This window comes from Anomalospiza imberbis, chromosome Z (assembly GCF_031753505.1).
Source record: "Anomalospiza imberbis isolate Cuckoo-Finch-1a 21T00152 chromosome Z, ASM3175350v1, whole genome shotgun sequence".
NCBI classification, from domain to species: Eukaryota; Metazoa; Chordata; class Aves; order Passeriformes; family Viduidae; genus Anomalospiza; species Anomalospiza imberbis.
The window spans coordinates 10535201-10548049 of record NC_089721.1 but is presented as its reverse complement, the minus strand read 5'-3'; the positions used below and the strand labels follow the sequence as shown (position 1 = coordinate 10548049).

The following is a 12849-nucleotide window of genomic DNA, read 5'->3' as shown; positions in this document are numbered from 1 at the left end:
GTACTGAAGTAGAAAGTCTAGTGTTTGTCCATGATCTAGAAATATGTTCTTCTGGCAACTGGACCCTGAGAAATGCTGGTATCATGTTAAAGGTGAATGCTCTCTTATTTTCAAATTCTTCACTCCTATTTATTCTGCTTATTACTTTGATTTACTTCTTTACTCCTTCAGAACAATGGAAAATATTTTAGAATGCTTTAAAATATCCTTGTCTTCTCCATCACAGCACTTCTGTCTGGTTAATGGCTTTTAGAAAGCTGTATGTTCTAAGTAACACGTAAATTATATATGACATGTAATTTCATCTTTTTAGTTGCTGTAGCAACATCACACTAAACTATGCATTAGTCAGTAGTCCAGACCAGCACATGTCTTGTTTCTAAAGGGTGGCTTACACATTATAAAGACTATTAGAAATGAATGCTGAAACAGATAATTGACTATATAAGCAATTCCAGCAGAAGGATGTGAACATGAGAAAGCATTACATTGAATAGGTTTAGAAATTAATCTGTTTGCTGAGCTCCATATATAAATCTTACAAACATCCCTTGCCTCCTCTTCTCATGCATGTACATATAGCAGTTCTATATACATGCAGTGAAAAAACCCCATGCTTCAAAGGCAGGTAATCTCTGTTCTATAACTGAAGTACTCAGTTATGTGATGTCACTGTGCTGGCAATGGGCTTTCTGTTCCTGTGTATAGTATGATGGCATGATCAGGTCTGCCTCAGGCAGAGGTGAAAGGAAAGCAGTGCAGCAGACAAGTAAGTAATTCAGATCTTTCAGAGGAGTGAAATATTGATGCTATGGTGACTTGCTGGTTTCCACTAGGAGGAATAGGTTACTGCATTCTTCATTCCCTTCCCCAGGATAAAATTTGAGCCATTTTTCTATATTTGCTAATCTTCTGCACCTTGCTATTTACTCATTGGTCCAATGGTTTAAAGTTTACTTTTGGGGTTTATGTATTTAGGATATTGTTCTTCGTTAACTTCATTTTGCTCAGCTCATTATGGGGATTCATTAACAGGCTGTTGGTAAGTAGTTTACAGACCTTGGATTGGGTCAGTTTGCCCCCCATTTCTCATAATTCCTTTTCATGCCTGACTTTGATTTATACGTTCTGTCCTTATTCTCTGACCTTATTCATGCATCAGACCAGGCTTGTATTCTTCTAGACTAGGTCATTGTGCCATTATTAAATATTCCATCATATCAGAATAACTACATGTTACTATTCTATATAAAGTTATAGTTATACAGAAAAAGAAAAGCAAAAACTTAAATAAATTTAAAAAATTAATTCTTCATCTAAACAAGCCCTGCAAAACGTGCAATTCAACAAAGAAAATTTCTAAGTAAGCCTGACAAGCCTCAGTACTGCAGACTTGCAAAGTCAGGACAGTGTGCTGCCTGTTGTCACCAATGGCTGTAGTGTGTTTACAGACCCACAGGGCTACAGTAGAACACAGCTACACCATTAGAGAAAAATAGAATTGAATTTGAGCTGCAATTTGATCCTAGACCACATGTGCTGTGATGAAAAATATCTGTAAACACAGATAAAGAAATAGCAACCCTAACATTAAATCAATATGTGGAAACCAATTGCTGATAATTTTAACTAGCATGAATTGTTCAGTTTATTTGTGAAGTAAACTCTAGACAGCTATAGCAATTATTCAAAGTGTGGCCAGTCTTGAAATAAAAGTATTGAAGCTGTTGTTCCCTTGGTAAAACATTACACAAATAATTGCTTCATAGTTAACTTTTGTGAGTTACCATTCTTCAGAATGAGAAAGAGGTTGATGATTTGAAAAGAACTTCGTTAGCTTAAAATCTTGCTTTAAATGCCATTCTAATTAGCAAATACTTAACAGTTTTGTTTTCAAGGATGATATTGAATGTGTTATTATGTGTGCAGTTTTCACATGGTTTCTTTTATAATTTGTGAGGCGTTTTCTTGCATCACATTTTTGTTCTTGTTTGAAGATGTATTGCAACTTATTATGCTCGAATCACTCAAATTAATGTTGGCATAAGTGGCAGTGACATCGGGGAATATCCTTGATCTATATCAAACTAATTTTGGTTGTCTTTAATTGTGTGAGGTTTTCAGGCATTCTGTTTCATTGAAAACTGTTAATTTGACTTTTATGGAATTTTTATATTTTGCCCAATTAAGTAGAAAACTACTGTGTAGAAGTCAGGTGTCAGATGTGTATCTTCTGCTAATGCTAAATTCAGTGAGATTTTTCTGTATATACTGAATACGGACAATGCACAACAGGAGAGATTACTCTGTCCATGGGGTTACTATAGAAGGTAAAATAATTAAATATTTAACTTAGATGACTGCTTGCCATATTTTTATTACTGGCCATGGTTAGGGATAAGATAATGATTTGAGAAAGTGCAGTAATTTACAAAAGAAGGATGCATATGATTTTTTTTTCTGCAACATAGTAGTGTTAAGGGATTGATTAAAAACGAAGTTCATTATTGCTGATTCTTTACATGATAATTACAAAGTTTAGTTGACTTAATTGCCTGCGGTTGCCAACCACCGGTGTCATTTCTGTATCCTTCTTCAAGTGGAAAAATCATGGGCTTTCATTCACAGACACTGAAAGACTGAGCTAAAACAGAAATAAATCAAATCAAGGCTTTGCACTATACAGGGGAAAACATGAAGGCACCAATGTCTTTTGTTTTGGAATTAATTTTATTTTATGATTCAAAGCTGGAGATCTTTTTTCAGGATTCATGGAAAATTTTAGTACTGAATTTGGTGTTCAGCATTAAGAGTGGACTCTGGCAATGTCATGGAAGGAGTAAATCTGTAATTAATAGAGTTTCTGAAGAAATTAAATATATGTGTTCACTGTGTATATTCCTGGTAATCTTTTTTCCTATTCCATTTAGGATTGCCATTTTTCTTTATCAGTAACACTGATTTTAACAGAAATAGTTGCTGCAGACACTTTTGCAGGTTATATACATAGTCTTACAGGCTACTTGGGCTTCTTGCAGTGTCACTTGTTAGAGTGTGACTGAGCTCCATTTGATGCACCCATTCCTCTTGTGTAAGAGTGCTTCAAATCCAGTGCTTCTTTTGTCACAGGGTCGTAATATTTAGCTTAATTGTAAAGAGAGTGGATAAGACAGGCCTTATCAAAATTAAAATTTTTCTCTTTCAAATATACATGTAAGATCAGATATCCTAATCTTGCCTCACACTAATCTTAATTATAAGTAGTTTAGATAAGATCCGTATTTTTCCTGGTAGTCTCATTATTAGGTATCAGTATAATCAAGCAGAATATAAGCAGATGACTTTTTAAATAATGACCTGGAATGTCTAGAAAGACTGGCTCTACTTAGCATGCTGAAAACATGGCTAGTTCATACCAGCAGTATAGCTCCTCTTTTCCCAGTTGCAAAATACTGGGGGGAATATTTATTATGTGTCCATTATTTAGGAGTGCTCCTGACCCAAAGTAATTTTTTATTGTGTCCTTGAGATTTGCAGATCAATCACCGGGACCTGTATCATAGAATCACAGAATCCCTGAGGTTGGAAAAGACCTACAGCATCATCAAGTTCTACCATATGTAAAAGTGTAGCAGTAATAGAGCACCAATCTCCCCCTCACGTACTAGTCTCCTTGAGCTCTTTCTTTGGCAGCCCCAGCTGCCTCACAAGCTGGAGACCTTCTTCCCTCTTAAGCATTAACAGCAGGAGCTGCAGGAGGGACTTAATCTGTGCCTGTACCCACTTGCTGAGCCTCTGTTCCCTGCCTTTGCTGCAGCTTTTCCTCCCACATGTACAGCCTGTAACACAGTGGAATAAAATCAATATTAGGGATCTAAAGTCGGCAAAATTTTTGGACAAGTGGAAACAAAGCTAATTAATATCTCTCCCTCTTCAGGACTGTATAAGATATGCTTTTTTGGGAAACAAAAGCTCTTTGTTTCATCATTATATATGATGAATTAGTTGTTATAGGAAGTAACTGTTATTTTAATTGAAGTTCAGTTACCTATCTCTCTATGTTAGTACATAGATAAATATATCCTCATCTAAGATCAGATATCCTGATCTTGCATCACAGCAATCTTAAGTATTTTAGATAAGATCCATATTTTTCCTGGTAGTCTCATTAATAAGAGTATCAGCACATTCAAGCAGAATAGAAGATGATAACTTTTTGAATAATCACCTGGAATGTCTAGAATCATACATATCATATGTATGTACATATCAATACACACATATTGGGTGAGTCCTATTTCATCCCTTATTTATAGTCCTCTTTAAATAAAACTATGGTTAGCAGGATCGTGGTATTTCCAAGGATTTTAGGAAGGTGAGGTATCCAGTGACTTGAATACTTTGTCTCTAATGATGCCACCTTTATTTAAAAGCAACCGTTTTTTTATTCTCTTAGCATCTTCCCCATGTTTTTGTTCATATTTTCTGTGCACCGGCTCTCTATAGGAAAGAAGAATGCTTGAAATTTCACATGTCACAGTAGAAAAATTAGATATGTTATGAAATATCAAATTTGTTTGTTCATAGGTATTTTATGTAGTTTCATGGTCACCTGTTTGGCAAACATCTAGATTCAGAGATGAAAGAGTTCCTGCACTGAGGCAATTTTCTTCTGCATAATCTTCAGTGATTTTTTGAGAAAAACTCAAAAAAGTTTAAACTGAATGGTTCAATGCATTTGTGACCTAATCCCATACTGGTTGCATAAAACCTAAAGCAAATCTTTTGAAAATTTAAAAACAACAACATTTATTATGTCTACATGTAATATTTTAGACGGAACATTTTTCAGCTCTATGCTTTAGGCAGCAGTCTTCTTTCATGCTGTGCGAAGGGCTGAAGTTCGCATCTATCTCACAGAATTCCCTGCTGCTGAGATTTACTTTTTTATGTCATTGTTTTAGCCTACAATCAACCTCAGCTCTTAGTGTCAAGTATACTTTTTTATCTACATCTGCCTTCTACATGTCTTTTCTTGGTGTTTTCTCCCATAGCTTCCTTAATTTGATCTGCTGTTGTGCTTTCAGAGTTGTGTTTGTCTACATCGTCTATTTGAGCCAGTAAGGCATTGGGATAACCAAGACAAGCTGGTGTTTTTTTCTCATTCTTACCTCTTGGATGCACATTATCCTGTGATGGAGCAGGGCTGCTTGCTGTCCTATAAAGCAGCTAGGATTGGTGAGACGAGGCAGATGAATGTTTTGACTGAGCAGGGTTTTGGTTCTTGAGAGTCACAGAGTGAAAGAAAATGCTTTCTTTATTACCTCATGGCCGCAGAATTTATTGCAAATTTGCTTTACGCTGCTGATGTAAATATACCCGAGGGCTTCCTTTCCTGGATGTGTAAATCATTAACAGAAGTCTGTGTGTGGTCAGTAGTCAGTGTATGGTTTAAGTAAATAGTGCTTACTTTTATCTAGGGCACGTGGATACAGCAAAGCATAAAACTGTTGAAGGTTTGAATTCAGCAATGCCTCCTCTCTAGTTGCAAAAATGGCACCTGGAATTTTATATTTTATGCATAAGTAATGGTTCAAAATATAAAGACTCCTTTTCCTTACAGAAAAATCCAGCTACTGAAAACAGGTACTGCATAGAATCTGCTTAAACTAAGCTTCTTTTCCTGTTTCTCCCTCTTCAGCAGTCAGTGCATTCAGACTCTTTATTTCTTTGAAGAGCATTTAAGCACCTTGTCCTCACCTTTGAGAGCTGTTCAGCCCTGCTGCAGTTACCCACAAACCCCATCCCTAACCCGTGGCTCTGCTATTTTGTGCTATCCTGTGTCAAGATCATTGTTACTGTTCTTTCCATCAAATACATTTAGGTCAACATAAACTTTGTCTTTCACTTCTTTCCACAGCATAAAAAACATTTAAGGGATGAGTTAATACTTCACCTTGCTGGGACACGCAGTGAAGGCTTAAATTTATAATCTGAGTTTTGTGATATTCAGGTTTATTTCTTTTGTAGAGGTTTTTGTGAAACATTCAGTGTCATCATTGTTGGCTTCCAAGAGTACTTTCATCAACAGTTATTTCGTCTACAAGTTCTTCCAAACTCCTTCTTAGTTTGTGATTTTCTATTTGATCCTTCTCAGTTTTTAAGCTGTTAGCTAGAGGAATGCATCTCAACCTGAAGTCTGAAAAATAAAGTATAAAAATGCAATGTTACACAAAGTTTTTGTTAGCAGCTCATTTAAGAATAGAATGCTGTGCAAAGACAGCTTGTATGAGTTCGCTCTAATCCTTAAAAACCTAACTGGGCATCATCCTAAAAACAGACTGCAAAAGATGGTTTGTTTTTTTTTTTAAGGAAAGGTTATGTTTTTACTTAATCTTTCTTTTTTTAAACAGGAAAAAATACTTACAATATTAAAATTAAAAAATACGTATAGTCATAAAAGCTGGGATAAGTGAAATAACCTTTCAGGTTTTATTTTCAGTTGTATTCAATGTATTTCACTCACTGTGCCATCAGAGAAGATGGAAATCATGGTAATTTCTGTTCAGTTGATGAGGTGTGAGAGAAGCTGTGAAGCTTTTGTGAAATTTGGCTGGGAAAATTGTAAGCTGTATTGACTTTTTTTTATTTCTGTATTGGAATTACCTCCATGGAGTTGAAATCAGCTGTTTACTAAAAGAGATGTACATTTTCTCCACTTATTTGTATAAAAAGTTACTTATTTATCTGAATAAGGGGAAGCATCTGAAAAATTAGAACAGCTGATGCATTAAGTACCTTTTCAGAAGATATAGCATAGGAAATTGCAACCACAGAATGGAAATAATAACTACATAGTTACTGACATTCAAAAATAGGGAAGGTAAATATTTTCAAGAGAGGAATCCCAAGAAATCTTATTAGTCCATTGTGATGAAGGGGACACTCTAAGAATTTGCATTCAGGTTTTCATTTCGGTTGTTTATACACAAAACTAGGGAGATTAATATTTTTATCTTTAAATCAGGTTAATCATTGCAGGTACAACTGGAGCTCTGCTGCATTATAATATTAGAAATTTTCTAAGCCTGTTTCCAGAGTTATTGCATATAAACAGCATGTTTTATTTTAAAATAAAATTATCTCACTTTTTGCATGTCCTAGAATACATTCTGATTCAGAGTGGAACTTGCTTAGTTTTTCACACATATTCACAAGGTACTTATATATTCATATATAAGGAGGAATGTGAGGAAGAAGGCACTGCACTTCCCATACAAGCACAAAAACAACATCAGTGGAACTTGCAAGGCTTATGCCTTGCATAACCAAAAACAAAAAAGGAAGAAAAAGTGGGAAAGCATATGAGAATTTCAAAGCCTTACTGTATTTTCTGTTGCTAAGGGCAAGGCAGTGTCTTTTCTCTACACATCAACCTTGATTGTATCCATTCTTGAATAAGTTACATCAGCCTCTTGCCACCATGAAGAGAATTATGGATGTGTTCACAGGGCCTTGGGGAGATATCTCCAGCGTTAAGGGCTAAGAACAATGGACTGATAATTTGTTATTGACACAACTGCATTCATTTCAATAGCTGTAAAGCTTAACAGTTGTTGTCAGTGATGTTATTGAACAGGAAAACAGTCTCTTTCTAACAGGCCAGGAGGCCATGTGGCACCTCCTCTAACAGGAGACAAGGACATTAACAGGAACACACTAGCACTGGGACCATGCAGCTCTCATGAAAATGACAGAGAAAAATGCATTGTCACCTATGCTAATCTTTTTCATTTGTAATGATGGGCAGCAGCATCAGGCCAAGCACAAAATGTTCTAGAACTATTTCTTCTGCACACAAAGTTTGAATAGGTTTTATTTTAGCAGTGGATTGTTGTAGTTTTTTGCTGCTTGTTCTTGTGCGGTTTTTGGAATGTTCATCCCAAACAGGCTAGGGAAAGCTGATAATATTACACCAGTCAAAATGTGTAATCCTTTCCTGAGCCTAGAACAAAATCTCTGATTTAAAGGCTATTTCATTATCAGCCATTTGCACTGAGTGTGTGAGGGCCCACAGGGTGGCTCACAGTCTTTGCTGAAACCCTGGTAGTGTATTTCCTCCCTACTCAGACCACCTAGCTTATTTGCAACTAAGTGGATTTCTAACTGCATCCAGACACAGACAATATAAACAGAGGGAAGTCGAAATACACAGTATAACAAGGCGAATAATTCAGTGTCAATATATGACTTGGTAATTGTCTCACACATAACTTTTTTTTACTGGGGGGCGGGGTTTAGATCTGTTTGCTGTCCTAGCTGACAGTTCTATGGAAGCTGATGATTTTGTTTTATTATTTAATAACACTTATTCCAGAAAAATTAAACAAAATTATCATTTCAAGTTAGGACTGTTTTGAAAAAACAGCAGTAGCTCATTTGAATTCATTTTTATTACCTATTTCAATTTTGTTTCCTTTTATAGAAATATAGACATTCATATTAAGTTGCACCATTAGGGTGCTGGCATACCCTTTTTCATGTAGGTCAAGTGCTTTTTTCTTTTTTTCCTAGATTGTTCACACTTAGCCAAATGTGACTGAAGGAACTGTCCTTTTCATTTCGCACTTTTCATTTGCTTCCAAGATGGAGAAAGGGCAACAAACATCATAGAATTAATATACGATTACTGGATCAGAAAGACAGCCTAAAATTCAGAAAAGTGCTCCAAGAAAGTAAAGGGTTTGGATTACTACCAGACAGGGGCAAAGGGACAGTAGAGCTATAAACAGAAAGGAAAAATACAGGCCTCCATTTTGATGGCAGTATTCCAGTCAGGAACTGCAGGGAAGTCACTGGGAGGATAAGGGCAGGATTTGCATGGTAGGCAACAGACGAGGCATATGTTAAAACAAGAGAGGTTCTCACTGAGTATCAGGTACTGCTTGGTCACCCTAAGGACAGTCAGGCAGCGGAACATGCTGCCTCAGAGACGTTTTGCAGTACCCATCCTTTGAGATTTTCATGCTGTGAATAGATAAACCCAGAGCAACATGTTCTAGCCTCATGTACTGGTCTTGCGTAAGTGCCTTCAGCAGAGGATGGATTAGAGATCCTCCTGCATGAATTATTCTTTAATTCTGTGGGTTTGTGCTGTTCTGCTAAACCTTAATAGGTCCCACGAAATTTAGGTGGCACTGCTGGGTCCTTCTGCTTTTGTTTTCAATTTTTAGTGCATTTTTTTACAATCTGCATCCATACAGAGTCTTTTTCTGTGTTCACCATTTCCTGAATTAAATGATTCCTGTGTGCATGTCCCACACAATTACCTCTGCTTTTTTAATCCTTCATTAGCAGGGCTCTCAGTAAGAAGTAGCTTGTACTTAGCTGATCTTTTCAGTCTTGGCAATAAGATTTACCTGTCATACCTAACTTAGTGTAATTCAACACATGCAGGAGAATATATGGATGTCATGCTTCTTAACCTTGCAGGTTTGTTTACTCAAACATTTAAGCTGCAAATGTTCACAGGATTTCATGGAGTTCTAAACAAACATGTACTTGGTTTTCCATATTCCACATTAAACAGCTGTTGTAAATCTAGTGTTGAGGTCACCGAGCTTTTTTGGCTTTCTTACCTGTGTTCAGACAAACAATATGGATTACTCTTGAAGAACATTTTTAGTACATGTTTTTAGGACATTTGGAAAGAAAGTTAAACAAATACATGCTTCTGCAAGTCTCATTTGACAAACAGAAATAGTTGGCTAATTTCAGGATGGCAACACCACAAGTCCTTATATGCAAACTCTCAATGTTTAATATGCAACTTGTGAAATATCAATTAATTGCCAAGTATTTGATTTCTCTCTTAAAAAATTACAAATGTAAGTAATTTGGTGCCTTTTCCCCTACCACAGTCTTTTCTATTTCTGCCTCCCTTCCCTTCTGCATGCTTACATGTAGAGACACACACAACAGGAGATAGTTTTCCTTTTACCTTTGTCTTCCACAATTCTGCTACAGCATGTCCTCACTTCTTTCTCTGCAGAGGTCTTTTCTTGATTCTCTTTCATTCTCCCTCCACGTCGTATTCTGCATTCATCTGAATAGACAACCCCATCTGTCTTCTCTGTAGTGACTGCCAAAGAATCTACAACTCCAAACCTTTCCATCTGACTTTTGTCCAAACAAAACTACTGGCCTGTCTCTTCAACATTTCTTTGTGACCAGCAGAGAAAGCTAGGCAAGGCCCAAAGTTCCTAATCAGTCACGTGAACCTCTTTGTATTTCATGTTCTTCCTTAACTTGTGTAGCAGTCTCAACCACCCTGCCAATTCAACAGCAAGTAATTTTCCACATCTGCATTCAGATCCAGGGTATCCTGCAAATTCTTTTTCATTACTATTCTAAAGTATTCTGTTTCCTTCCCTCAGATCTCTTCATGTATTTTACATTAAGCTGCCACTAAAATAAATAGAAAATTTGAGCAAGGATCAAGCAAACCTCATTCCTTCCCATTCAAGAACCTTAAAGATGAACCTGTAGTTAGACTCTGTCCTGGTTATACTTTTTTCCTGTCACTGTAACTCTTGCATTCTCAGCCAGAAGGTAAAAAGGAGGACTAGAAAACAATTCTAGCCTAGATTAGTAAATGCCATAAGAAATAAGATATTTGGGACTGATTTTGCTAGAATGAGGAAAATCCTCCTGGTTTCTAGGTACATGACCAAACAAGTCCATTCTTATCCAAGTCAGACAATAATTTGTAGTCCACATGTTTTTTAAAAGCCTATGCCCTCTTTACTCAGGTGGCAACCCATAAAAAGAGAACTGCATTATCAGAGTGAACAGAAACACTATTACAACCTTACCAGAAAAATAAAATTAAACTTAAAAATAATTATTGGATATTTGGAACGTGACACTCCTATTGGTTTACTAGGCACATGAGGTTAACTGATCTCACAATGTATAGGCTCATTCCTTCAAATATTTTTTATACTGTTGTCTAGTATAAGTCTTCTATAAAAGTAGATAAAGTTCACAAAGCTAATACAAATTTTTTTTTTTTCCAAAAATTGTCAAATGAATGGAACAGAAATCTCTAATTAGTATTTCTGCTGATGTGAAGGGAAGATTGTGCAGAATTTATTTAACATGAGATTCCTTTTGGCAAAAATCTTTTAGACTGTCAGCATATGTATGCTGGCCATTCAAGCCAACTTGTGTAGGAAGAACCTATTGACATCAGTTTCTCTGCAGCCCAGCCATAGCCTTTCAGTCTCTTGGCCAGTGAAGTATAATAGAGGATATCAGGTAGAAGGAAGCTGGTGTTAAAGTGGCAAGGTGAAATAAATTCTTATAAAATCAAGCTTTTTTAGTTCCACTGCATGGAAAAACATATTTTTTCTTCCACTCTGGTCTCAGCTTTAATCGTGTGTTATTGATGCATTTCAGAGCTTAACTTCTGTTGAGTCAGTATTGCAAAATTGTAATTAAGAGAGCTTTTTTTCTCACAAAATGACAGATTTACTGTATTCAAGGGCACAAAGTGTTATCAGTGGCCAAGAAATATTCAGCAGCTGAGGGTGTAAGGGATAAGCAATGTCCCAAGCCACTCCTCATTCCCTGGCACCATCAACAAAGGTTAATACCACTGTGTAGAATGGAATTATTTGAAAACAGTTTTGTTTCCTACCAGCTGTCTGTGATTCAAACCTCATCTCCTGGGTTGAGAAGAGAGATGGTACATCAATCATTACAACAACCAGGATGAGTATTTTCTTACTCTATGCTGCCATGGTAGAGCTGGCAGAGAACCCATTTTGTCAATTCACAATGTCCTTAGTCAGTGTATTGGTTTTGTGTGAGAAGGGTTTTGTAGCAGGGCATGACAGGTGGGATTACAGCTGCTTCTGTGAGAAGCTGGCAGAAGCTTCTCCCACATCCAGCAGAGTTAATGCTGGACAGATCCAAAATGGACTCACCACTGGCCAAGGCTGAGCCCACCAGTGACAGTGGCAACATTTCTGGAATGAAAACTGCTGCACACAGGGAGTGAGGGAGAGGGAGAGAGGATTGAGAGTGTGTGAGAGGAACAGCTCTGCAGACACAGGGTCAGTGGAGGAGGAGGGGCAGGAGGTGCTCCAGGTGCCAGAGCAGAGATTCCCCTGCAGCCTGAGGTGCAGCCCATGGTGAGGCAGCTGTGCCCCTGTAGCCCCTGGAGGTGCAGGGGGAGCAGAGATCCATCTGCAGCCCCTGGAGGTTCAGGGTGGAGCAGAGATCCACCTGCAGCCCCTGGAGGTGCAGGGGGAGCAGAGATCCACCTGCAGCCCCTGGAGGTTCAGGGGGGAGCAGAGATCCATCTGCAGCCCCTGGAGGTTCAGGGGGGAGCAGAGATCCACCTGCAGCCCCTGGAGGTGCAGGGGGAGCAGAGATCCACCTGCAGCCCCTGGAGGTTCAGGGGGGAGCAGAGATCCACCTGCAGCCCCTGGAGGTTCAGGGGGGAGCAGAGATCCACCTGCAGCCCCTGGAGGTGCAGGGGGAGCAGAGATCCACCTGCAGCCCCTGGAGGTTCAGGGGGGAGCAGAGATCCACCTGCAGCCCCTGGAGGTTCAGGGGGGAGCAGAGATCCACCTGCAGCCCCTGGAGGTGCAGGGGGAGCAGAGATCCATCTGCAGCCCCTGGAGGGGCAGGGGGAGCAGAGATCCACCTGCAGCCCCTGGAGGTGCAGGGGGAGCAGAGATCCACCTGCAGCCCCTGGAGGTTCAGGGGGGAGCAGAGATCCACCTGCAGCACAGGGAGGTTCAGGGGGGAGCAGAGATCCACCTGCAGCCCCTGGAGGAG

General features: G+C 38.4%; 1 protein-coding gene across 1 annotated transcript in view; it reads left to right on the top strand.

The window, feature by feature from the left end:
• Positions 1 to 12849, top strand: part of PRLR (prolactin receptor) — a 60124-nt gene that overhangs the window by 15127 nt on the left and 32148 nt on the right. The gene's annotated exons all lie outside the window — the stretch shown is intronic.